We start from the raw sequence: 26,037 nt of genomic DNA on the forward strand, positions 1-26,037 counted from the left end.
CAAGGCAATGCACTGGTTTACGAAATGCAATTTATGCATCTAGTAGAACGAAAGACACAGCCCTCAAGAGGACACTCTGTAAGATTCCACTAACGTGAAATTCAAGAAGAGAAAAAAACTCCCTGTGACTAGATATCAGAGCACTGCTTGCTTCATTGGGGGTGTGTATTGAATGGAAGGGGCCATTGACTTGGGCGATGGAAGTGTTCTTTGTCTTGAGCAGGAGCTGGATTATGGTTCACAGAACTGCACACTGAAGACCTGTCCCTTTCTTTGTGTGTAAATTATACTTAAGTAATTTCATGGGAAAAAAAACCCAAGTATCTCCAAAAACAAAGTGAGTGAAACCCAAATATTCTCACTGAGATCCTTCTTGCTTCTGTCCCAGCACTTGTGGGCAGATTCCCCCCAACCTCAGGATATCACTCCCCACCAAAAAAAAACCCAAAAAGAAATGGAAGAAGGAGGAGGAGGAAGAGGAAGACGAGGAGGAGGAGAGGAAGAGGAAGACTTGGAGATCTTCATGACCTTTGTTGGCAGGATGGGGGTTCGGGGTTGCAGAAAGAAGAATTTAAATCGAGAAAAGAAGGAGCAGCATATGGAGACATGGCACATGCCCTTTCTACCGCAGAGGGTCCTGCCTCCAGTCCCTGAACCATGGGGGCAATGAGAGACCAGCTTCACTTTGATTCTCTTCGTTTTCTGTGGGACCTGTTCTGTGGTCTGGAGTAGCCAGAGTCACAGGCTGGTCACCTCTGGTGTCAAGCATCCTTATTCATTGCCACCTTTTGCTACACAAATGTTTCCGTTACCCGGGCGTCTTGACAGGTAAAGGTCGGACGACACTCCTTCACTGCATTCTCAGCCTCAAGCGTGGTCTTCCCTCGTAGCCTTGTCCATGTTCTAAGTGGAACACCCAACACTCCGTGGGGTTCCGTGTGGCCCGCTGTGGCCCAGCAGGGGACTGGTAACCCGAGGCAGATTCGCAGGGTCCTTCTGTGCTGACTGCCACACCCTACCAATCCTAATTCATCCCCGAGCAGCTGTGCAGGACCTTGACGGCTCGAGACAGGGCTCAAAGCTCCGAAGGCTTGAGACGGGGCTCAAGCCAGGGTTTCCCTGGGGCATGATGGCAAATGCTGTTGATTGTCTCATTGTAAATACACAGATGATTTTATGAAGGGAGAAAAAAAGCCCAAAGATGTTCTGCACAAATCTGAAAATACTGTATCACAAAATTCATAAGCTTTGCCTGATTACACAGCTTATGGAGACCTCAAGTCACCTTCAACTGGGGCTATGGCTTTGAATGAGTTAGAGACACTTCATTTGGGAGCAAGTAATAAAATCCTGAAAAGTCCATTTCTTTGGGGATGAAAGAAATGGAGAAAGCCCACTAACCTTTTCTTTTAACTGCTTATGGCTCATACTCAAGGAGAGCTATTGTCTCTACAAATAAACGTTCTCCAATCTCAAGGGACTGAAGCCAAAAACAAACAAACAAAAAACCCACCCCCAAAGGCCCCTTCACGACCCGCAACGACTTTCCAATATTGCCAATGACTGGTTTGGGTGATTTCGAAAAATCCAAATCTTGCAGCTTTTAAATGCCTTTTGTTTTTTTTATTAAAAAAAATTTTTTTTACATCTATTTATTTTTGAGAGACAGAGAGAGCACAAGTTGGGGAGGGGCAGAGAGAGAGGGAGACACAGAATCCGACGCAGGCTCCAGGCTCTGAGCCGTCAGCACAGAGCCCGACGCGGGGCTCGAACTCACAGACCGTGAGATCATGACCTGAGCTGAAGTCGGACGCTCAACCGACTGAGCCACCCAGGCGCCCCTTTTAAATGCCTTTTAAAAGCTTTAAATGTATTTTGTTCTCACCACAACAGTGGACATGTGACTCGGTTTGTTGTCACATCTGGATGTGCACACATTCTGCTGATAATGTCTACCCCGGCTCGCTGATGAATTAGGGAGGGCTGCGTGGTTGCATTCCTCCCTTTGCACCCATGCCTCTTTTTCAGTGCAATTGGATGGCTAAGATAGAGTAACGGTGAGAGTGCACACAATAGGGGTCCTGGGCTACTCATGCTTTTTAGAGGCTACTTCTTTTTTGCAAAGCAAGTTCTGGTTCAAAAGGGAAGCGAGAGAGGGGCCTTCACCACCACCCTTGCCTTTCTGTTGTCGACAGAGTTGCTTACCCTGCACTCACATGGGAGCTCCCGAGCTCTCCTGCGTCCTGAGCCCCCGTGCGGTAACACGGACGCCGTAGGTGACGGGCTGGGAAGGAGCTTCGGGCACACGTGTCGCATGGATCTCCTCTGCTCACACGCACGGTCCGTTGTCCTATCTGACTTCATGTACAAACTCAAGTTCAAGTCGTGAAGAATTTCGAGACGGTGACAGCAGAGCATTAAAGCACCACTGGGGCCCTTGTGAGCCTGGGGCTCTGTGCACCTGCCCAGGTCGCACGCCTGTGCAGCCGGATCCGTCTGCAGGGGCTCGGGGAAGGGAAGGTTGTTGAGCTCTCATAAGAGTGGTGGCTTCCGAGACGGTGAATGAGAATTAAGTAGGTACAAGGGAGGTTATTTGGGGGAACTGAGTGTGTGAGAACCTAGTGGGACGAAAGACAAATCCAGCGGTCCGGTGTGAATCTTCCGCGGGGTCAGAAAAACAGGGCTGTGAATCCAGATGCGGTCATGGAAGTGGTGCAGAACGTTGGACGCGTGACCTCATCTCCCCGATCTGTTTCTCCATCTGTACGGTGCAGAGAATGATACCTTACCTTGTAGTGCACGGTTGACATAAGACAAGAAGGTTGATGTTTTTTAGGGGTTCCTGGATGGCTCAGTGAGTTAAGTGTCCAGCTACTGATATCGGCTCAGGTTATGATCTCACGGTTTGTGAGATTGAGCCCCATGTCGGGCTCTGTGCTGACAGTGCAGAGCCTGATTGGGAGTCTTTCTCCCTCTCTACCCCTCCTCTCCCTCTCTTTCTCTCCCCCTCTCAAAAATACATAAACTTTAGTACGCCTGGGTGGCTCAGTTGGTTAAGTGTCTGACCTCGGCTCAGGTCACGATCTCACGGTTGGTGAGTTCGAGCCCCGTGTCAGGCTCTGTGCCGACAGCTCGGAGCCTGGAGCCTGCTTCACATTCTGTGTCTCCCTCTCTCTCTGCCCCTCCCTCACTCACATTCGGTCTGTCTGCTGTCTGTGTTTCTATCAAAAATAAACATTTAAAAATGTTTTTAAAAAAAGAAGGTTACTTTTTCATATGTGTTGTTTTCCTCCGGGATGCAATGCCATGCTGGTGGTTGGACTCAACACATCACTGTTAAATATCCAGTTAAGTCCATCCTGTCCCAGAAGGCACATGCTGGAGACCCACCACAAGGATGCTGTCCTCCTGGTGGGACGCTGGGGGCTAGATCAGGCGTCCAAACACCCTTCGCTGCCACGCAGCACGCTATCCCAACCGACCACACATTTGTGGATATTTTGAGCTTTACGTGAACACTGGAAGGGAGAAGAAAATTCAGAAAACATACATTCATCATCATAAAAGCTGCCAGTCATTGACTTAACTGAATGCTCCCTGGCAGGTTAGATTCTGGTTGGCTTCCCATGTTGGAGTTGAGAAATTGAGGCTTAGGCACTAAAAGCACCCGACAGTTTTGCGTCCACGCAGCCTAACTCCGAACCTCCACACGGACTGTGTCGTGCTCCAGCTGTGTGAAAACTCACCTACTGCAAAGTGAATCAGAGACGGAGGTGACACGGCACTGTGTGCCATAGCGGTCCTGTGTGGAGATGTGACTGCACGGAGGGAGCTTCTTAAAGGCCACTGGGAAGAGACACTAGGCTGAGTTGTCAGGAGCCTCCACCGATCAGACGCCAAGGAGAAATGAAAATAAAACTACGTGAAAGTCCGAGTGATATCTGCCAGAGTACGTGGCCCATTCTGGCAATTTCCCCAACAGACTGCTTTGGAGAACACCTGTTTACCTCGAGTGAGGCCCACATGTGCGTGTTCTGTCCTGGTTTTAACCTGCTAAAAATGGATATCCTGTCATCGCTTCCCCTGACTGTGCCCCCCTCCCCTTGTCACATTGCCGGGCATCTCCTCTGGGCCACCCGCAGGTGGCCAGTGACATCCTGATGGTAAAACGTGAGACGCCAAATGTACCAGAAGCAAGAGAAGAAGATACGAGCCTGGCCCGCCCCCCAAAAAACCATTCGCTTTAACAAACTGACAATTCCATTTTCCTTGGAAAAGATGGAAGTCTGCAATAAATTACCCAGTAATTTTTGAAATGGAAAACATGGTCATTACCCCAGAATATCTGGGTACAAACATTTGTAGGAAATTTGCGTTCTCATTAAATCTCCATATGGCGTGTTTGGCCTCGAAACGGAGTGAATCACGATGCGAATTTTACTGCCTCTAAATGTGATGCCACAGGACTAGATGTTCGATTTCGTCTGTGATTGATGATGTAACGTGTGGATCTGACTGGGACGCAGACTTCGCCTGCCTTGGGGCGATTCACTCTCTATGTACTTACTACAGTGGGCACATCTTGGCCGTTGTCATGACCTGTTTTTAGTGTCCGTGCCTTCATCAACGCACCTGCGCGCTCACACACATGTGAGGTTTACGTCGGTCTTGCCTCTATGTACGGAATCGAACTGCCACCGGCTTCCTGGTCACGACAGCTCCGTATGGCCCCTCTGGTCATGAGCTTGGTGGAGAGGGTGTCCCTACACATCTCTGCTTCTGCCTCAGTGGTTCCTATGCTGCCTTCCATCGAGGAATGACGAGGCTGATGACGATGTACAATGATGATGGTGAGGAGGAGGAGGAGGAGGAGGAGGAAGACTGTGGTGGACCAGTGGTGGCTGCAAAGGTGGGGTGCACTATTGGCTCCCTTCCATCAGGCAGCACCCACATCCCACCCTGTTGCCTTTCCGCTTGGTCATGGGAGCCGCTCGAACAAAGCCATGGCAGTGGGGACGAGGGAAGGCCACTTCCAAGAGGACCCATGAGGAGTCAGGGTGGCCTTCCGTTTGCACACCAGGGGAACAGCAGCCCCCAGACCGTCCTCTCCTACGGGAATGTGAGGGACCCGGGGAGCTGAGCCGGGCACAGGAGAGCCAGCCAAGACGCCGGGGGCCCGTTGCCACACGTGACGTGAGTAAGAACGTCATGTGGCCACCGGCCACTGAGATCTGGCTCTGCTGCTGCTGGACAACCAGCTGACGGGTATGGCTGATAACACCCACGGAGGCCCTGCCACGGGCCAGGTCCCACGCTAAACACTAAGCAAGCATTCTGTGTTCAATCCTCATGAAAGCTCATGGGAGCAGAAGCTGTTATTGTCTCTGTTTTAAAAACATGGAAACTGAGGTAGAGAGGTCAAGGAGTTGGTCCAGGGTCACCAGCTAGCATGGGAGGTCACCAGGCAGGATGCAGTAGGTGTGTAGAAGCACCGGCCTTCCCAGTGGAGCACGTTTTTCTTCATCAGTCTTGGGGTGTGCGTGGGGTAGGGGGTTCCCTCCATGTTGCCAAAGAGGAAACAGGTTCAGAGGATGTTGGGTCTCCATCTTTACCCGTAACCACGGGGCTGCCCGCCTCCTCCTTTGCCCCCCCGTCTGTTGTCAGTGGAACAGGAATGACCCCCTTAAAACCTAAACCGGATCGTGTCTGCCCCCCAGCCCTCCATGGCTCCCACCTCTCAGAGTAAAAACCGGAGTTCTCACCATGACCCACAAGGACTTCCATGCTCTGGTCTCCTCCCCAGTCTGCCCTTACTTGCTGCCTCTCACTGGCTGCTCCAGGCACACCAACCACCCCCCAAGTGACCCTCAAACACCAGAATCTTTCCTGCCTCAGGGCCTTGGCACCTGTCCCCTCTGCCTGCAATAGTCTACCTGCAGGCAACTGCATGGCTCCCTTCCTCCCTCCCAGAGGTAACGCACGGCTCCCCACCTCATCTTTTGGAGGGAGTACGGGCTTCCCCCCACCTCCGGGAGGCCACGGCCCTCATTCCTTGTACCCCCAGTTCACCCCAGTTCACGCCTCTTTCCTGGTCTACGTTGCTCCAGAGTGCTCACCGTCCCCTCACCGTTCCGTGTCCAGCTTTGTCCATTCTCAGTCTGCCCCTTCTGGAGTCTCAGCCTCTTGGTCACTGTTGTGTCCCCAGCACCTGGGCAGCACCTGGCCCACAAAAGGGCTCGGTCCTGTTTGTTGAGTGGGTGGACAGAGGCGAGGGCCGGCACGCCGCCCCCTCCCCTGCAGGCTCAGTGCTCTCTCTTGTGAATGGTGGGTGGCCAGTGGTCCATGCACGGCAAACACCTACCAGCAGACCGTGGCCCCGCTCTCAATACCTGCTTGGGCGCTAGGAGTGGTGCCGAGAGGCAAGGACACTAAGAACTGTTATCCATGAAACATACCATCTGTCAGACGCGGGCCATTCGCAAAAGATGCCAGCAATCCTGACGACCAGCTGCAAACTGGGTTCATCACACCCACTTACAGACGAGGAAATGGAAGTTGGCCGAGGTCAAGTCTCTGGTGTGAGGCCAGAGCTCTGTGTGAGCTGGCGCGGAGGACAAGCTGAGCCATAAAACTGGAGATCAGCACCTGATCACAGAGAGCGAGCCCCCGCCGGCTGCCCTGCTCCCTGTTATCACCGTGACAAGACCCGTTCACAGAGTCACTTCCTGTCGGCCTCGGAGGTAGGACTGGAAGCAGGGAGGGGCTTCAGACAGGCTTCACGTGGCCGCGTGTATTTATATACTTTAGCCCTTAATGGCCAACACCTGAAAAATCCGGTTTTGCATTTAAAAAATCGAATTCCCTCGCTTCTCTTGAACACAGGTGAACGGGATCCCAGCTCGCCAGGATCTGATTTGGGTAGAGAAGGGGAAGCCAGACCACCAGCTGGCATGAGCTGTGGGTCTGTGTGGTGGGCATTTATTTGTGCTTTCTTCCTTCCAACGAATACTTAACTGAGCACCTACTATGTGACAGTCACTGTTCCAATCCCACTGGGGACGCAATGGTAAGCAGAACTTACATTTCCGAGGCGGGAGACAGGTAACAGGCAAATACATAAATGAGACTGGGTCAGGTGGGCTAAGGAGCCATGTGAGGGGTGCCCGGGTGGCTCAGTCCGTTGAGTGTCGGCCTCTCGATTTCAGCTCAGGTCATGATCTCAGGGTCGTGGGATCGAGCCCCGTGTCAGGCTCCGTGCTGAGCATGGAGCCTGCTTAAGATTCTCTCTCTCTCTCTCTCTCTCTCTCTCTTTTTCTCCCTCTCTCTCCCACCCTCCCCTGCTCATGCTCTCTCTCTCTCTCTCTCTCTCTCAAAAATAAATAAATAAAAGAGCCACATAAAAACAGTGAAGCAGGGCAAGGGCACAGCCGGGGCCTGGTGGCGGAGACAGGAGTTGAAAAGGGGACAATCAGCAAAGTTCCATCAATAGACTGACATCAGAACGTGAACCAGATGGAAGTGACTGGGTGGGCCGCACGACAGGTGGCAGATGGGAGTGCACCGGAGACAGGAACAGCAGCCACAAAAGCCCCGAGTCGGGGGCATGTGTGATGTGCTGGAGGTACGGCAAGAAGTCAAGTGGGGGGACGGGGCCAGGTCACGAGGTCAGGGATGCTGAGGGACGGGCTCCTGATGGTGCTGGAAGTTTGGGTGACATTAGCAGCCATGCCGTCCCCGCGCACCATGGATTCCCCTCCTTCCTGTGGCCCACGGTGTCTCTTCTGCTCCTGCCCGTTGGACCCCAAGGGTTAAGAATAACCTGGAAATATCAGGGAAACCGAACCAACAGCTGCTGTAGTATCCGTGTGATGGGTGTGAGCACAAACACCGTCACTAATGAAAGTGCACAATCAAAACGACTTGAAAGGCCCACGCAGCCACTCCAGCCTGAGGATTTTGCAGTCAGGTAACGATCTCCAGCGTTCCTGCTGTGACTGGTGTTGAGCTTTGGGGAATTCTGAAGCGACTTGCATCCTGCTGACGGACTCGGCGGCGGTGAAGTCGTAAAGCCACACGGGGATCGAGACTGCATCACACGTGCTGGGGTGGCAGTCCCACCTCGTCTGGCCGCCCTCCCCTTCCCCGCGCTTGGGCAGAGACACAGGATATCACGGCCTTCCCGGTACCTGGGTGTCCAGGGTCAGAAGCCAAACCAACCGCCGTTTCTGCCACAGAGGAACCATCGCAGCGGATTCTTCACACCTGCAAATACGTTCTGAGTGATGCTTTAGATTTGTGGTTATATGATGCGGCAGGATAGTGGAACTCGTGTTTTAAATATCGTGCCCTATTGAAAGGACAGTTCAAGGTTTGGGTGGATCGGGAATCGGCACATTGTTTCATTCTGTTGGGTAAATACTGATCAGGCTGCAAAGGCACCCTGTGATTACCTAGGGCTTGGGGTGGGGCGGGGTGGGGGTGGGGACGAGGCTTCCTTTGCCACCTGTACTTTTAGCCCCTTGAGGCCCCCTTTTTGGTCCCCTTGAGGCCAGCTGGGGGGAATCCCTACCAAAGCCGGTGTCCCCCGCCTCCAGGCAGCTTGTCAGAGAAGCTGCCAACAACTGCTCAGCTCAGGGTTCAAGGCTTAACTCTAGACCTGGAAAACTGGATTAACAAGCAGATCTAATCACCAACAAATAACGGAAGGAGGTTCAGGCTGATTAGCTGCGCAAAGCCATTACTTGGCTTAACGGGAAGTGCAGATTTCTTATCACGAGCAGGATGTGCTCACCGAGCTGAGTGTGGTTCTCTCTTGTGTGCGCATGTGCGCACCGGTGTTCTGTGGGCCACCTGCAGGATCTCATTTGATTTCCCACCTGTCTGACCTGGGCACGCTCACCCCCATTTCAGGGGTGGAGGGGACTGAGGTTCAGAGAGCGCTCTCTGTCCATGGTGGCACGGTGAAGGAAAGAGCCGAGATTCAAATTCAGGGATACCTCCCCGACAGGACTGCCTGAGGGGTCTCGCAAAGAGGGCGGGACAATGGCAACATTCCCTCCAACCCCTCGCCCTCACCCCCGCCCCCGCCCAGAGCAAAAGGTGGCTTCAGGATTTGTAAGAGGTGGGGGGGGGGGGGGGCGGTTCTATTCCCGGTGCGCAGGGAAAACCTGCCTCTAGCTCCGTCCAGCGGCCCCAGCCCCGCGGGGCCGAGCTCTGCGTGTCCCAACAGCCCCTACCGGCCCCCTGGAGGCGAGCGATCTGGGCCCTAGTCTCCGGAATGGGCGCTGGGCGCGGTGTGCCCAGGAGCGCCCTCTAGCGCCAGCGGTTGGGAAAGCACCGCGCGGAACGGACTCCCGCAGGTGGGGCGCATGGGGGGGGGGGCGCACCTGGGGCGGAGCACCCGGACGGAGCCACCACCCACCGTCACAGCGCGGCCTTCCCCTTCTGTGTCCTCACCTCTTGCCCTCTTCTTTCCTGCTCTGTCCTTCCCTGCCACGTCTAATCCATTTTAAAAAAATTTTAATGTTTATTTATTTTTGAGAGAGAGAAAGACACAGAGCACGAGTGGGGGAGGGGCAGAGAGAGAGAGAGAGAGAGAGCAAGAGAGGGAGAGGGCGACACAGAATCTGAAACAGGCTCCAGGCTCTGAGCTGTCAGCACAGAGTCCCAGGTGGGGCTTGACCTCAGGAACTGCAAGATCATGACCTGAGCTGAAGTCAGACGCTCAACCCACAGAGCCACCCAGCGCGTCTCTAATAATCTATTTAAATCAATGGACCCTGTTCTCCCCCCGCCCAAGACGCACAAGTGTGCAGAATTCAGCTCAAAATATCAAAATTCAGCGAATCGCTGGCCCTCTTCGCAGGTTGCCCACAAGACGCCTGGCCGTATTGGGGCCTCAGCTGGGCTTTGTCGATTTAGAGAGAGGGCCAGACCACTTAAATTCACACCCCCCCCCCGCCATTTCTCTACTTAAATAAATTAATAAATAAATACAGTCAACACGGGATTTCCAAATATGTGATGTATCTTCAACGCTCCCATTTGAATAAGCAAATGCTCCTGAGTTGTAAAAGATATCATGCATCATGCACAGAACGCAGGATTCGGGGACATCATTCCCAGGGCGATACAGGAGATGCGGACCTTCTCGGTGGATGAAGGTCTGTTTGGCTGCGTCTTATCAGCGAGACCCTGTCACTGGACGTGTGGCCGTCTCGGGACATGACATTAAAAGGCCGGGGCTGATTCTGGTTAGGAGCGCAGGGCTTGAGCCCAAATCTTTGTTCCCCTTGCTCCCACGGAGATCCCCAGAGGGAAGAGTCTGGCTTCTGGGTCCTCTGTCCAGCGTGTGTGTGTGTGTGTGTGTGTGTGTGCGCGCGCGCGCGTGTGTGCATGTGCGTGCATGCGTGGGCGCGTGGGCGTGCGGGTCGATGTGTGTGAACGGGCACACACGTGTGTGGGCATGGGCGTGTGCATGTGTGTGCGTGGAGGGCAGGCAACGAGTGCTGTGTGTCCCCGCACTGGGATGCCTCCCAGGGTTTGCGCCAACAGCAGGGGCTCCTGAGTGGCACGGGCGATGCGGGGCTGCACCCTCCCCGAGAGCAGCCCCTGCAGGAACGATTGCTGACTCCGGGTCTGGGGCTGGGGGGCGGGGAGGAGCACAGAGAGGCAGGGACCAGCGCTGGGGCCATGAGGTCTGGGGCCCGTTGCCTCTGGGTCAGGAGTGACCGCTGGGCTATCCGATTCTGTGCGAGGAATACAGAGGAAAGGAGCGAGTCGGCAGGAAGCAGGAAGGAGGCACAGTGGGGGCTTCCCACGTGGGCCCACATGTTTGCAAGACTGGAAGATTCTTCTGATGGCGGCACACAGCCCAATGATGCTTGGACAGGTCAAAGGCAGGACTCCCTGCTGCTCACGGTGCCAGGCAGGGCCCCTGGGGGACTGTCCCAAGACAGGTAGCAGCAAGCTGGGGCTGCAGGGGACAGCTTGGGCACAGCCATCGGGGAGGCTTTGTGGGCTCCCTGTGGACTGGCAGTGCGAACAGTTTCGTGGGCTCCGGGGCGCGGGGCCTGGGGAAGAGACCCTCCTATGACCGAGGCCTCAAAACTAGGTCAAGACAGCATCAGAACAAAACCCAAACCAAAAACAACACGAAAAAACCAAAACACAAGCAAACAAACCGTATTACACCATCCGGTACTTGGGAGGACCAAGGGCTTTCTCATCGGGTGGGAAAGCTTCCGGAACCTTCCAGAGCAGTTCCCCCCGGGGTGTCTGTGTCCTGAGCCGGTGGACAGATCACCTCCTCTGCTCCCCAGTGGAGAAAGGCGAGGCGCAAAGTTGGAAGGTCTGGCTGGAAGACGTGAAGGGGAGCCAGGCCGGCCGCGGACCCGTGTCCTTTCTCCCACATCCGTGGCCGGTGGCGTGGTTGGCGAAGCCGCCGTTCCCGTGAGCGCTCCTGCCGTTGTTACTGCCCTAACGTAATTACTGTGGGAAGCAGCTGTTGTCGAACACAGCACTGTGGGCAAAGCCACGCCTGATTGGTGTCTATTAATTCCGTTCATAAACCATGGATTGAAGTGGCTGCCGCCCAGAGGAACGCGGCTCGACTCGGGGACGGTGACACGGCCGTTGCAGCTTGCACGTAGGGGAGGGACGGTGCTGGAACTTCCACCTCCCGGTCGGCCGCTCCTTCACGGGGTTCGGACCTGCTCCGTGCTCTCTGAGGCTCCTGCCCGACCCCGCTTCCTCCCCCTTCGTCTGTCCCGACCTTCTCCCCCCCAGGCTCTCGCTCCCCCACCTCCTGAAGGACCCAGCGGACACAGCGGGCTCTGTACAAACCGGGGCGCCGAGGCTCCGAGTCAGGAACGCGCCAGGCCTGGCCTCGGGGCTCTGGCTGGGGGAGGGGTCTCCGTGGGTCTGTGGCCGAGGGTGGCCACGAGCCATCAGGCCCGGACGAGGAAGGGGAGAATCAGCCACGGCCTTGGTGCGTGTTCTCCAAGCTCCTCGGCCCGGGGGCTCCTGTTGTGTTGGTCCTTGCGGTTGGAGAAAGAGACTAAGACAGACGGACAGACGGAGAGACAGAGGGCTGCCCCGTCGCGGGCACTTTCAGCCCCTCCCCGTGTCTCGTAGCTCTCGGAGGGTCTCCCTGTCACCCCCACTCATGTTCCCTGAAGGGTCAGCTACATCAGCTTCTTCGAGCAGTTTCTTCCTGTGTGTATCCGGGGCAGCCCAGGCAGGGCCCCGCAAGACCTTGTGGCACTTTGGGCAGAGATGACCCCCGTGTCCCTGGTCCGCCCCCATGAGCGGGGCCGAGTTTCTCTGCCAGCCCAGGGCAGCCTGACGCCTGACAGGTCTGGTGAGGGAAAGCGGCTCCCCGGGGCCCTTAGCGGGGAGACACCTGGGAAGCCCGCGGCCACCACGGGCTTTAGTGACCGTATCTGTCCACCGCTCCAGCCACGAAACCGCGTTCGGCAGCAGGTGCGCGGCCGGTACGTCCCGAGAGGTGGATGCTCCTTCACCTGACATCTGGGCTGGGATCTTGCAAAACGCAGCCTTGGCTCGAGAAACAATGCGCTCCTTCTCGCGTACTTCCAATTCTACCAGCGGCACTTTCGGCTCGTGGGATGGAACGCTGTGTAAATTGTTCACCCCACTGCACCGTTCGGGAACATTCTTCCCTAATGAGGCATTCAGTGCCGAGCACGATAGCGATCCCAGTGTTCTCCTCCAGCTACGGTGTCTGTCGGTAAATAAGCGGAACAATAATAATGAGCACTTTATTCGGCAGGGCTCGGGGTCAACTCTGACCCTGTGGATGTGCTGTGCGTCACGGCCGGCTGACGGGCCTCTCTGAGTTTGGCATCATCGGCCGCGAAACGTGGGGCTCGGTCCCAATCGGGGGCTACGAACCCAGCCATTCATGAGCGGAACATACTGCTTTCGAATCGTGCATACGTTTCCCCCTTTCTTAGGGAGGTTTAAGCTCAATTAATAACTTTGAAGGGGCAGGAGGAGACAAAGGAACCTTGCGTTTTGACCACGCGCAACGAGCTGTACCTTCGGTGTATCGGATAGCTGGGAGGCGACAGGGGAAGACGTGCGGTGGACAGCATCGCAGTTGCAGAATTGTCCCCGGGGTTCCCTCCCGGGTCCCACCTGGCCTGTGTCTCTCCCGGGGAGGCTGTGGCACGGCTGAGCTGGGCTCTGTCCCCTCCGTGGGCCTCGCAGGGTCAGGATCATGAGCACGGGAGGAGGAGCCGATGGAGGCTGGGGATGTTGGCTTGTGGTGCAAGGTGCTTCGTGCTGCTCACGGTCTTCACCCGCTTCGCTCCATTTGGTCTTGCAAGACGCTCAGGGCGGGCAGGACTGGTGCCATCGGCTGTATTTTGTAGGTGGGGTCTGGGTGGGACTCCCTCCTCCGCCCCCCAGGAGCCCTGCTGCTCCTTCAGGACTCACAGTGCAGACCGATCGCTGCCCTGGATGCAGGAGAGCGAGGCTGCACGGCTGTGCCGCTCAGGGCAGCGGGTGACTCCGCGCCACCCCGGTGCCATCCACGAAGTGCTTCGGCCGGAGGGAGGGCTGGGGCTGTTCTCACGGGTGCAAATCAGAGGAAACCTCAAGTTGCCTGGCGTGGAGACGCTTTCCCCCCCACTCCCCGGTCAGCTCTGCCTGAAAGCGGGTGCCAACCCCACCAATCCCACCCCCACGAGGAGGCGGGGGAAGACGCACTGGGGTCGGCGGGGGGGCCGGGGGCGCGGTGGTGTTTCACGCGGTCCCGAAACCGCAGGCTCGCACCACTGTCCGGCTCAGATAAGCGCTCATCCACCAGCACGGCGGGTTGCGGCGCGGTTAGCGCGACCTCCGGAGCCCGAGGAGGAAGGGCTCCGAGCGCTCCTTCCGGGGGGGTGGGCTCCGCCGGGTCTGGGGGCGGCTCCGGATTCATTGGCGCCTCGTCGGACTGATCATGTGCACGCGCTTCCCCGAGCGCGGCCACGAGGCTGCCTCCTGGCGGACGCCTGGCGGGGGGCTGGCTGGCTGCTCATCGCGGGGAAGAAGTGAGTTATTTTTAACCCCCCGCGGCGGCCGGAGGAAACGCACGCATCCGAGACCCCCGTGGAGGCACCTCTCCGCCGCTCGGCTGCGAGATGGTCGGGCGGCGTTTTCCAGCCCTTTTCGTAGTGGCCGCTGGGGTAAAGGCGTCTACAATCCAGCCCATTGAAGCGCCCCACATCGTGCCCTCCCGGCCTGTCCTGCAGCGATTGTTTAACGAAATCGCGACTCTGTTTAACGAAATCGCGACTCTGATCCGGCGGTGAAGGAAGGGGCGTGGCAGTCTGAGGGGGGGCGTCCGCCCCCCCGTGGCTGCAGGGGGAGACTCAGCTCGGGGCGGGGGGGGCTCCCACTCGGGAAACGCCTGCGCTTTAGGCCAGCCTGGTCCTGAGAAGGGATGGAGATTTCTCAACTGGAAAGCAATTATTTGAATTCACAGTTGGCTAATGGGGCTTGGAGCTTTTGGTGGGGGTCACTTACCAGGTTGACAGAAGGACGTTTCATTGAGTATTTTCCTTATGAATTTCCGGCTGACGGTGGTATAGGACTCTTGCACGTCTTACGTGGGATGGAAAGAAGTCAGCCAGCTTCCTAGATGCTTGTGATTAAATTCCACACACCATGCTCAGACTGTATCGGCTGTCTTTTTTTTTTTTTATTGCAACTACCCACCCCATAAATCCAGGTGAGAGCCTTGCATCAGAGGTGTCCATCCACTTTTGTGAGTGTGTTATGGGAACACACACGGACACCTGCACAGACTCACGGAGGCAGGGAAAGCATTTGGAAATTGCCCCGGAAAAGACAGGGCAATTGTGTGCCCCTTAATTTCATTTTAAGTGACAGGAGCAACGCTGTTCATTTTGTATCGTTGGGACCTTGAGGAAAGATACACCCAATCCCAGAAAACATTCTCCGTATGTTTATCATGGCTCTTGGAATGTCACAAATAGAATCTCAGTTTCTTTGCCTTCTGAGTCCACCTTGCATTAGTGCCAAGAACAGAATGTTCACCTAGAAGACGTTAAACAAGAGAGGTTATTATGTCATATACCAAGAAGCCTAAAGCTGGCTGACTTGGGGGTTGGCTTGGGAGTTCTCCCACGTTTCCAAGGAACCCAGACTCTCTCTGTCCTCTTGGCTGTCCCCGTCATATCTATGGTTCTTAGTCTTGTCCCCTCCTGGTCACAAGATGGCTATCAGAGCTCCTACCATCACATCTTCATCCATACACACACAAAAGCAGGAAGAAGGCAAGTTTTGTGTGTGTGTATTTGTGGGGCAGTGGGGGTAGTGGTGGGAAGCTCCGACAGAGGTGAACCTTCCCGTGTGTCTCCTTTTATTTATTAAGAAGGAAACTTCAGGGGAGCTTGGGTGGCTCAGTTGGTTAAGCGTCTGGCTCTTGATTTCAGCTCAGGTCATGATCTCACGGTTCATGGGTTCAAGCCCTGCATCGGGCTCTGCACTAATGGAGCCTGCTTGGGATTCTCTCTCTCTCTCCCTCTCTCTCTCTGTCACTCCCTCTAAATAAATAAATACATACATATATAGCTTTAAAAAAAAAAAAGAACAAGAAAAAAGAAGGAAACTTTATGGAAACCCCATCTTGGGTCATCTACAAAGAGCCTGACGAAGTGAATCGGTATCCAGCCTCTATTACGGGATGGGGCCGTCAGCAACAAGGGAGGAGGAGGGGGTCATTGGCCGGCACTCGAAGTCACTGTTGTCCCAGAAAAGGCCTTTGAATCCCAGATTCTCCAGGGGGAGGCCGCTGACCGAGCTGCTACCGACCATCGCCTCCTCTGGGCATTGATTTATCCCCTCCCTTTCCTTCTGGGAACACCTGCAGGTCTGGTGGGTGGGAAAAGGGGCTTGGGGGGCAGCAGATCGCCGGGGGGTGTGGGGAAGCTCTCAGGCAGGACAAGGCCGTGCAGAGCGGGGCCGGTGGCCTGCGGCCTGAATTCAGCACGTGCACCTGCCGTGTTCAAACTGTGCACAAGTAATTTGCAGATTCTTTCATTTTAAAAATCCAAGAGGTGTCATATAAAAATCTCCAATTTGGGTCTCCCATGAGAAAAACAGAAGACCAAGGACCCCGGGCCCGCGTTCGGGGAGCGGCGCTGGGAAGGGATGTCCGGCCAGGCCCAGGTTCCTGGGGCCACGGCCCCGGACTCTCCCGCTGCTCACGCCTCTGCTGGGTGCTGGGTGGGTTGGGTCAGGAAAGGGCTGCTGTTCTGTGGAGGGCGGAGGGGGGGCAGCCCAGGTACACCTGCTGCCTGCAGCCGACCCTCCTGTCCGTAGACCACAGAGTAATCTCGGTGTGGCTCACAGAACCGCCGAGGGAGGCGTCTGTGCCTGGCCCCGAGCTTCCCTGCAGCGCTGATCCTGCGACCCTGCGAGGTGGGCACTGTGGTCACCCCCGCGGTGTAGATGAGAAGACAGGAGTGGAAAGCTGAGTCACCTCCCAAGGTCACCCGCCACGCAGGAGGGCCTGGTGCTGGGGTGTCCTGGGGTTCTCTGTGCGTGGACTCCCTCCCGGTTAGTAGGTAGTCTGACGGCACCCCACCCACCAGGAGAAATGGAGAACAAGTTCATCCCTCATCAAAGGGCCTCCTGAGGAGGGCCGGGTGGGGACAGCCAGGCCTGAGCCAGGAGGGCAGGGTGGGGCGGCCTTTCTCATGGCTCGAGGTAGGCCTGGGGAAAGTTCCCACGTGGGCCTGGGTGTGCGAGGTTTGAATTTCCAGTGGCATCGAGGGAGGCAGGACCAACCGGTTTTCTCAGGGATTGTCCAGATGGGAGGCTGGCCCACAACTGCCACGTCCTGGCTGAGAATCCAAACCCGGGCCGGGGTCAGAAGCCCAGGATGTCGGGGAGGATGCGATGCCCCGTGGCGCCCCTCAGGATGGTGAAAGGGCATCGATGGCTCTGGGGAGGGGGTGCTGCTGTGTGAGGGAGTAGAGCCCTGTCGTGCCCTCCTGCAGGGGCCGTCCACCCGTGCGGGCTCTGACAGGTTCCTGCCTCCCAGGGTGATGAGCCCTGAGCCGACCGGGCAGAGGTCTCAGCTCAGAGCTCAGGACATGACAGGGGCTCGCTGATGGTGGCCCGAGGACCGGCTACGTTTCTCATAAGACACAAAGTGGAAAATGCCCTTTCTGTAATTTTCCGTCAGGATAGCTAATCTTCCAGCAGAGAATTCCACAAAGCCCGCCAGTTCAGATGCTCTTAACTTGAAAGGCACCTGCGTGGCTCAGTTGGTTGAGTGTCTGACTTGGACTCAGGTCATGATCTCGTGGTTTGTGGGTTCGAGCCCTGTATTGGGCTCTGTACTGAAAGCTCAGAGCCTGGAGTCTGCTTTGGATTCTGTGTCTCCCTCTCTCTCTGCCCATCCTCTGCTCTCTCTCTCTCTCTCTCTCTCTCACAAAAGTAAATAAATAAACATTAAAAACCAGATGCTCTTAACTTGAAAGTCGCAATAACTGGGATGCGGCCGGTGGAAAGCTCATTAGGAAATATTTGATGAGCCAAGAAAAGCACCAAGCTAACAATATCAATATGACTGACTGAGCATGGTTATTGCAAATGCTGGAAGGAAAAACGAGAGCTACATACAGCCCGGGGCCCAGGCTCTGCTTGTCCCGACAAGGTCAGGACAGCCCAGCATTACTCACGTAAAATGCCTGATGCCTGATGTTTGTCGGCGTCATTGAAACTGTCTTCCGCAGTGAAGAAATGGGCAGAAAACATGAATAGACACTTCTCTAAAGAAGACATCCAGATGGCCAACAGGCACATGAAAAGATGCTCAACGTCGCTCCTCATCAGGGAAATAGAAATCAAAACCACACTCAGATATCACCTCACGCCAGTCAGAGGGGCCAAAATGAACAAATCGGGAGACTATAGATGCTGGAGAGGATGTGGAGAAACGGGAACCCTCTTGCACTGTTGGTGGGAATGCAAACTGGTGCAGCCGCTCTGGAGAACAGTGTGGAGGTTCCTCAGAAAATTAAAAATAGACCTACCTTATGACACAGCAATAGCACTGCTAGGAATTTACCCAAGGGATACAGGAGTACTGATGCATAGGGGCACTTGTACCCCAATGTTTATAGCAGCACTCTCAACAGTAGCCAAGTTATGAAAAGAGCCTCAATGTCCATCAACTGATGAATGGATAAAGAAATTGTGGTTTATATACACAATGGAATACTACGTGGCAACGAGAAAGAATGAAATATGGCCTTTTGTAGCAACGTGGACGGAACTGGAGAGTGTGATGCTAAGTGAAATAAGCCATACAGAGAAAGACAGATACCATATGTTTTCACTCTTATGTGGATCCTGAGAAACTTAACGGAAACCCATGGGGGAGGGGAAGGAAAAAAAAAAAAAAGAGGTTAGAGTGGGAGAGAGCCAAAGCGTAAGAGACTCTTAAAAACTGAGAACAAACCGAGGGCTGATGGGGGGTAGGAGGGAGGGGAGGGTGGGGGATGGGTATTGAGGAGGGCACCTTTTGGGATGAGCACTGGGTGTTGTATGGAAACCAGTTTGACAATAAATTTATTATATTAAAAAAAAATAAACTGTCTTCCGTGTGAATTTGACAGAACAACACTGTGTTTCTTGGTCACGTGTCTAATCTCTCACACTTTTTTACAAGTGAAGGCTCAGCATTCCCTCCGAAAGTCAGGACTGAAGAGGCTTTGGTGTATCTCTCCTCCGAGTGCTCAACAGAGTTTGCTTCGGAAAAGAGAAAACAAATACAATGAAACCTTCGATTGTGATTAACTTGTTCTGCAAGATGAGCAAACATCTCTAATAAATTTTAACTGATTAAATGAGTGATGTCTTGTCATACGGGGGGTACATGATGCCAAATGTCACATGATCACAACTAAACCAATGGTTCTCTCTCTCTCTCTCTCTTCCTCTCTCTCTGTATGATTGTGGGTGATCATCTCCCATGCTTGGATGCTTGGTCTCAGGCCACAGTGGCAGAAATCAGTGAATTTTCAGAACATTGGAAGGTACCCACAACTGGCACTGCTGTGTTTTCTGTCACTTCAAAGCACCACTGGACAGTCCTTTGCTTTTCTTTCCAAGACTGAGCTTAGGAATGCTTTGCTCCATTCTAGGGCAGGGTGCCTGCGGATATAGACCCTTTCCTCTGCCACCTTATTGCCAGTTACATTAAATACAGTATATGACAAGAGATTATTAATACTGACATATTAGTCGACATCCATGCAAGTGTGCAGAAAAAGTTCCACTGAACCAACAGATAGCACTGATTCCGTTAGTGATCGTGAAAGTTGTCCTACACAATAACTCTCCTCTTGGGGCGCCTCGGTGGCTCAGTCGGTTAAGCGGCCAACTTCAGCTCAGGTCATGATCTCGTGGTCCATGAGTTCGAGCCCCACGTCGGGCTCTGTGCTGACAGCTCAGAGCCTGGAGCCTGTTTCGGATTCTGTGTCTCCCTCTCTCTGACCCTCCCCTGTTCATGCTCTGTCTCTCTCTGTCTCAAAAAAATAAATAAACGTTAAAAAAAAATTAAAAAAAAAATAACTCTCCTCTCTCTTGCCTCCCTCACACTAGCCATGAAGATTTTCAAAGGTAAATGCAGGTTAATTTGTTTATTTTTCTTTATACTTTGTATTTTCTTTATTATTTTGTGTTATATTACAGTGTTATAATCATTTTTATATGAATATTTTTGGGTTGTGGAAAGAATCATCTGAGTTTCCGTTATTTCTTATGGGGAAATTTGCTTTGGTATACAAGTGCTTTGGATTACAAGCATGTTTCCAGAGGGAATTATGCTCACAAACCAAAGTTTTTACTGTATTTCCCAAATTGAGGTGGGAGCTTGCTTTCACTAGTCAGCACTTGGCACATTCCGCTTTCGTGGGATCTGTCAGCTTTTCTGGAAGAATCCATCTTTACTCTCTTGCTTAAACACTCAGATCTAAGGTTAAGAAAACCATAGGGAGAGGTTGCCCAGGCTGTGGGGCAGGGGCTGTGAAGTTGCCCTGTCTGGATGTGCAAGGTGATCGCTCTGCTGTGCTTGGTGCCCTGTGCAAGCTGGTTTCCTCTCAGTGTGTCTGCATGTGCCCAGGACGCCTTCTCAGGATTCGACAAGATCTGCTAAGTCGTCATGAGAACATCTTTTTTTCTTAAAAAAATCTTAACTTTTTCAGGGTGCCTGGGTGGTTCAGTCAGTTAAGGGTCCAACTTCGGCTCAGGTCATGATCTCATGGTTCGTGGATTCAAGCCCTGCGTCGGGCTCTGTGCTGACAGCTCAGGGCCTGGAGCCTGCTTTGGATTCTTTGTCTCCCTCTCTCTCTGCCCCTTCCCTGCTCATGTTCTGTCTGTCTCTCTCTCAAAAATAAATAAACATTTAAGAAAAAGACTTTGGAGCACCTGGGTGGCTCAGTCCATTAAGCCTCCGACTTTGGCTCAGGTCATGATATCGCGGTTCATGAGTTTGAGCCCCATGTCAGGCTCTGTGCTGACAGCTCAGAGCCTGGAGCCTGCTTCAGATTCTGTGTCTCCCTCTTTTTCTCTGCTCCTCCCCTGCTCACATGTTCTCTCTCTCTCTTTCTCTCAAAAATAAATAAATACTAAAAATAAATAAATAAACAAACTTCTAAAAAATCTTAACTTTTTCTTAAATAAATGTATCCCAACAGGAAACCTTGGATCACCGCCATCAGTGGAAAACCTGTATTGTTTGCCACAAATAGCAAACAACCAGAAGTGTCATAAACACAGAGGAGGTTTATTAAATTCTAGCTGGCTCTTAGACCCTGAGCTTGAGGCCTGGTTTCTCTTTGATAAAAGGAAGATTTTTCTAGGAAACTATCAGCAGGAAAGTAAGATATTTTTTTTTTTAGTGTAATCAGAGAACTTGGAAGAGAATCAAAAATAAAAATCTTTATTGAATACATGTCTTCGTCAAAAGTGAGGAGACAAAAGCTTGACTCAGAAGCTCGGCTATTTCCAGAGAACTGGGGAGCTCCTATTTCCTTGTGAATGTCGAGAGGCTTCCTCTTTGTGAAAGAGACCAGAAAGTGTGGCTCCAAGAAAATCACCAGCGTGAATCGCTCACCCAGATTAGTTTGTGGCGCCTGCAGGCAGTTGAGGGGGAGACCCTGGCCCCACATTTGGCCTGACAATGCGTTCCATCCCAGAGAGAACCGGGGGTCTTAGCCACTTCCCCTCGTGCAGGCGTGGAGCACGGACGGAGAGGTGGCCACAAGGTCAGATCAAGGTCAGTGGTCCCGTTCTTCCTGTTCTTCTGAGCTTGGATGAACGAACAAAAGGCTGTTTGGGGGATACCACTGTCTTTGAATAAAATGTTGGAAGCTCATTTGACCCCCTGAGCAAATTGGAAGAGGCAGCTGTGGTGCCCTCTGTCTAAACTCAGCAGAGTCTCCCAAGTGGAAACTTGCGAAATTGCATTATTTGTCTGAAGTCTTTATTCCATACGATCTATTAATGAACATAAACGGGAAAATAAAATTAAAGTCGTGTGAAAGATTAAAGCTGCCTTGTACTAATGAGAGACATCTGTTTATTCCTGTTTGGTAAATGTGCATTCACCCACTAGACAGGATTTTTTTTTTTTTAAGTTAGACATAAAGGTTTTAAAAAAACAGAAGTAAAACAAATCAAAGATAGTTGCTGGTACTCTGGGAAAACGGACAGACTTAAGGCCAAGTTGAGTTAGAAAAGCTGTGTTTAGAGGAAGGATCTGGAGACTTACTTCACAGTTTCTGACGCACATGTTTGAGTTTCATCGTCAAATGCTCAGGATCGTGCTCACCCCAACCATCCTTCATGTGTCTATTTGACAGGAATTAGTTGGATGTCTCCTACGAGCTGGATGGTGCGCTTGCTGAGGACAAATTAGTGATGAAGCCAGATGTGGGCCCTGCCCTCAGGGGGACTGTGATGTGTCAGATGAGGCAGGCATGGACGGATAACCCTTAGTGGCTAAGAGTCACCTAGCCTTTACCGGGAAATGGGTACTTTCCTAAGGGCTTTTCCAATGTATTTATTTTTAAATTAAAAAAAAAATTTAACATTTATATATTATTTGAGAGACAGAGCATGAACAGGTGAGGGGCAGAGAGAGAGGGAGACACAGAGTCTGAAGCAGGCTCCAGGCTCTGAGCTGTCAGCACAGAGCCCGACGCGAACTCACAAACTGTGAGATCATGACCTGAGCCGAAGTCAGATACTTAACCGACTGAGCCCCATCCAATGTATTTACTTTTAGTATCCTTTGATAATTCTAAGAGGTAGCGGTTCTTGTTATATGTGTCCCCATAACACGGATGAGCAAAATGAGGCACAGAGAGGTTAGGAAACCAGCCCAAGGTCACACAGTAAGTGTCTAGAAGCAGAAAGTGCCATGAATCATCAAGCAGGACAAGGCAGTAGCATGTGAGTGGCAAGGAGGACCCTATTTCAAATAGGTGGTCTGGGATGGCCTCTCCAAGGTGTTGCTATCCGAGCAGAGTCTGTACCAGGGATCAGCAAACTACATCCCAGGGGACTTGGATCACTGCCTGTTTTTGTGTAATCTTCCAACCAAGGATGTTTCTTTATTGTTAAATTGTTGGAAAAAAACTTACCCTGAGGTAGGCGAGGCAGAGGAGGTGGAAGATTGGGCTCCACTCTGCAGGTAGAGTTCACAGCACCCATAGACGGTGTGGGTGTGAAAGAAAGACGACAAGAGGAGGATGGCTCCCTGGTTTATGGACGGTGGTGTCAGTTCCTGAAAGGAGGAGGTTTGGGGAAGAACCTGAGGTTCCAGGTTTAGGAAGTCATGGCCTAGAAACTTGTGTCTCTGAATGTTAGAGGGCAGCTTTGATATTAAAATTTTTGGTTTGCAGCAAGGCCAGGAATGTGTATATTAATACTATTTTCTGGAAAATGATGACAATGATGGTGATGATGGCGATGATGATGGTGGTGATGATAGTGATGGTGGTGATGATGGTGGTGATGATGGTGGTGGTGATGGTGATGGTGGTGATGGTGATGTTGGTGATGGTGATGATGATGATGGTGGTGATGATGATGGTGGTGATGGTGATGGTGGTGATTGTGATGGTGGTGATGATGGTGATGGTGGTGATGGCGATGATGATGATGGTGGTGATGATGATGGTGGTGATTGTGATGGTGGTGATGTTGGTGATGGTGGTGATGGTGATGGTGGTGATGGTGGTGGTGGTGATGTTGGTGATGTTGGTGATGGTGATGTTGGTGATGGTGGTGATGGTGGTGATGGCGATGATGATGATGGTGATGATGGTGATGTTGGTGATGGTGATGGTGGTGATTGTGATGGTGGTGATTGTGATGGTGGTGATGATGGCGATGATGATGGTGGTGATGGTGATGGTGGTGATGGTGATGTTGGTGATGTTGGTGATGGCGATGATGGCGATGATGATGATGGTGGTGATGATGATGGTGGTGATGATGATGGTGGTGATGGTGATGTTGGTGATGTTGATGATGGTGATGATGGCGATGATGATGATGGTGGTGATGATGATGGTGGTGATTATGATGGTGGTGATGATGGGGATGTTGGTGATGTTGGTGATGGTGATGGTGGTGATGGTGGTGATGGTGATGATGGCGATGATGATGATGGTGGTGATGATGATGGTGGTGATGGTGGTGATGGTGGTGATGGTGGGGATGATGGTGATGAATGGTAATGACGATGGTAATGGTGGTGATGATGATGGTAATAGCTAACCCTTACACTGCTCATCCTGTGACTGGCTCTGCTCCAAACCCTTTACATATACGAGCTCATTTCATCCTCATGACAAACTCAGGAGGTAGATCCTGTCATTCCCCCCGCTTGACAGATAAAGGCATTTGAGTACAGAGTGGAGAAGCATGACACTCATGGTCACACAGCCAGCAGGGGCTGCGGCAGGATCTGAACCCAAGGTTGGGGTACAAGCATCCATGCTTATTTACCACCCAAAAATAGTTGATCAATGACGGCGGGTTCTGGTTAAAACATTTTGTTCAGAGGAGGCAAAAGGCCATCTTTAACAAGTTTCTGAAAAGGCCACAGCACAGGAAATATAGAAAGAAATGTGCATTCAGGGTTTCAGATGTTCACCCTGAACTACTGACACAGACGTGTAAGTGCCTCTAAGGAGAGGGCGGGTGACTAGCAGCGTCACGGGACCTTCCTGGACAGAGGACGGTCCACGTTTGCTCTAAATATATTTTAGCTAAACAAGATACGCACGGATACAATCTACTGTGAGAAACGAAAACATTTTATTTCCTCGACACCTGTCCCCTCCTCCATCCCAGGGCTCAGGTAATCTCTGCTTTGGGGTGAACCCTCCCTCACCTTGGGTGTTTTCGCACATGCGTGTAGATCCGTGGGGAGCAAGGAGGCTTGCTGTTGCCAGCGTGTTCACAGGGCACCTCCGTCTTCAACGCCTGCTGTAGGCTGGGTTGGCGCGGTCAGGAAAGCCGCGTGCATTCTCTCTGGGGCTCCTTACCCTTCCCAGCTCGGCCTTGGTGCTGGGCGGCTGGTGTCCGAGCTGTGTCCTTCAGTCGTGCTCCTGGCTTCAGTGCCGGGCGGAGGGCTTGGGCTGGAACACAAGGGTGGAGGCACAGGTGAGCAGACTGTGGGCCTACGGGGCTTCGTTACACCTGCCGGTTCTCCCCACCACCGGAGCCCCCAGGCTGAATAATAGGTAATAATAAGTGAAGTCTATGATAAGCAGAACAATGACCCCCAAGATGTTCTCATCCCGATCCCTGGAACCTGTGAATTTGTTACCTTCCGTGACCGAAGGGACTCTGCCGGTGCGATTAAGTCACGAATCTTAAGACGAGAGGTGAGCCCCGGGGCCGTGTCAGCCTGGTGGCCGTATGTCATCTCAAGTGTCTCTATAAAAGAGAGGACAGCAGCCAGAGTCAAGAAGGATGTGATGCCCAAGGCAGAGGTTGGAGGGATGCCGGGACCAAGGAACGCGGGTGGCATCTGGAAGCTGGGATGGAGGAAAACAGATGCTCCCTCAGAGCCTCTGAAGGCACACTCTGGAGCAGGCGAGGCAGGACTCCTCCCTAGAGCCCTCAGGGGGAGCACGGTCTGGCCTCCAGCGCTGCGAGAATGCATGGCCCGGGTTTGCCGCAGTGTATACGGCAGCCCTGGAAAGGAACACGGGCCCTCGCTGCCCTCGCAGAGCCCACGGCCCCGGGGAAGAAATGGGCGCACAGAGAAGCATCTTGTCTCGGAAAGCTCGGGCTTTGTGGACGGTTTTCCAGCTGGCCGGCCTAAATCGTGCATTTAGGTGAGGCTGTGACCCCCAAAACCGAGCTGGCCTGGATGTGACAAACTCTGGTCGATTCCCGGCAGGCGGCCCGCCGCTGAGGCCACGGCCATTGGCGTCTCCTGGGGCCTTGACATGGCCCGCAATTAATTACGGCTCTTTCACCCAGGGCACCTACCCCAGGGGGGAACAAATAAGCCTTTTATGTCTGCACTCTGTTTGCTGTGAGGTTTTCTGCCTTCTCTGCTCTCCGTTGTTGGTTACCTCCTGAGAACCCCGTGTGGGTCTTTGTGTGCAAAATTCTAATTACCCTTCCCAGGATCCGCAGGCCTCTTTTTCTTCTTGAAAGTTTTATTTCTTGGTTGTTTTTCATTACAGCACAGAACAAGGCGGCTCTTGGCACGGGCAGAGCATCAACTATCACTTGGGAACATGTCAGAGGCGCTGAGGGGGGCACTTGGAGCACCGGTTGACTTTTAAGGGCAGAGGGGCGTCCGTGCGGGAGGAGAGCCGAGAAGTCGCGGCCAGGCGGGTGCTTTGGGTTGGGGGTGGAGGAAAAGCCTGGGCTTGCTTTCCTCGGATGGTGGCTTTGAGCGAGTGCGGAAGGGGCCCCGAGAGAGGGGTGGCTCTCCAGGGGCTCAGCCGTGGCTCC

The sequence above is a fragment of the Neofelis nebulosa genome, chromosome 11, assembly GCF_028018385.1.
Source record: "Neofelis nebulosa isolate mNeoNeb1 chromosome 11, mNeoNeb1.pri, whole genome shotgun sequence".
NCBI classification, from domain to species: domain Eukaryota; kingdom Metazoa; phylum Chordata; class Mammalia; order Carnivora; family Felidae; genus Neofelis; species Neofelis nebulosa.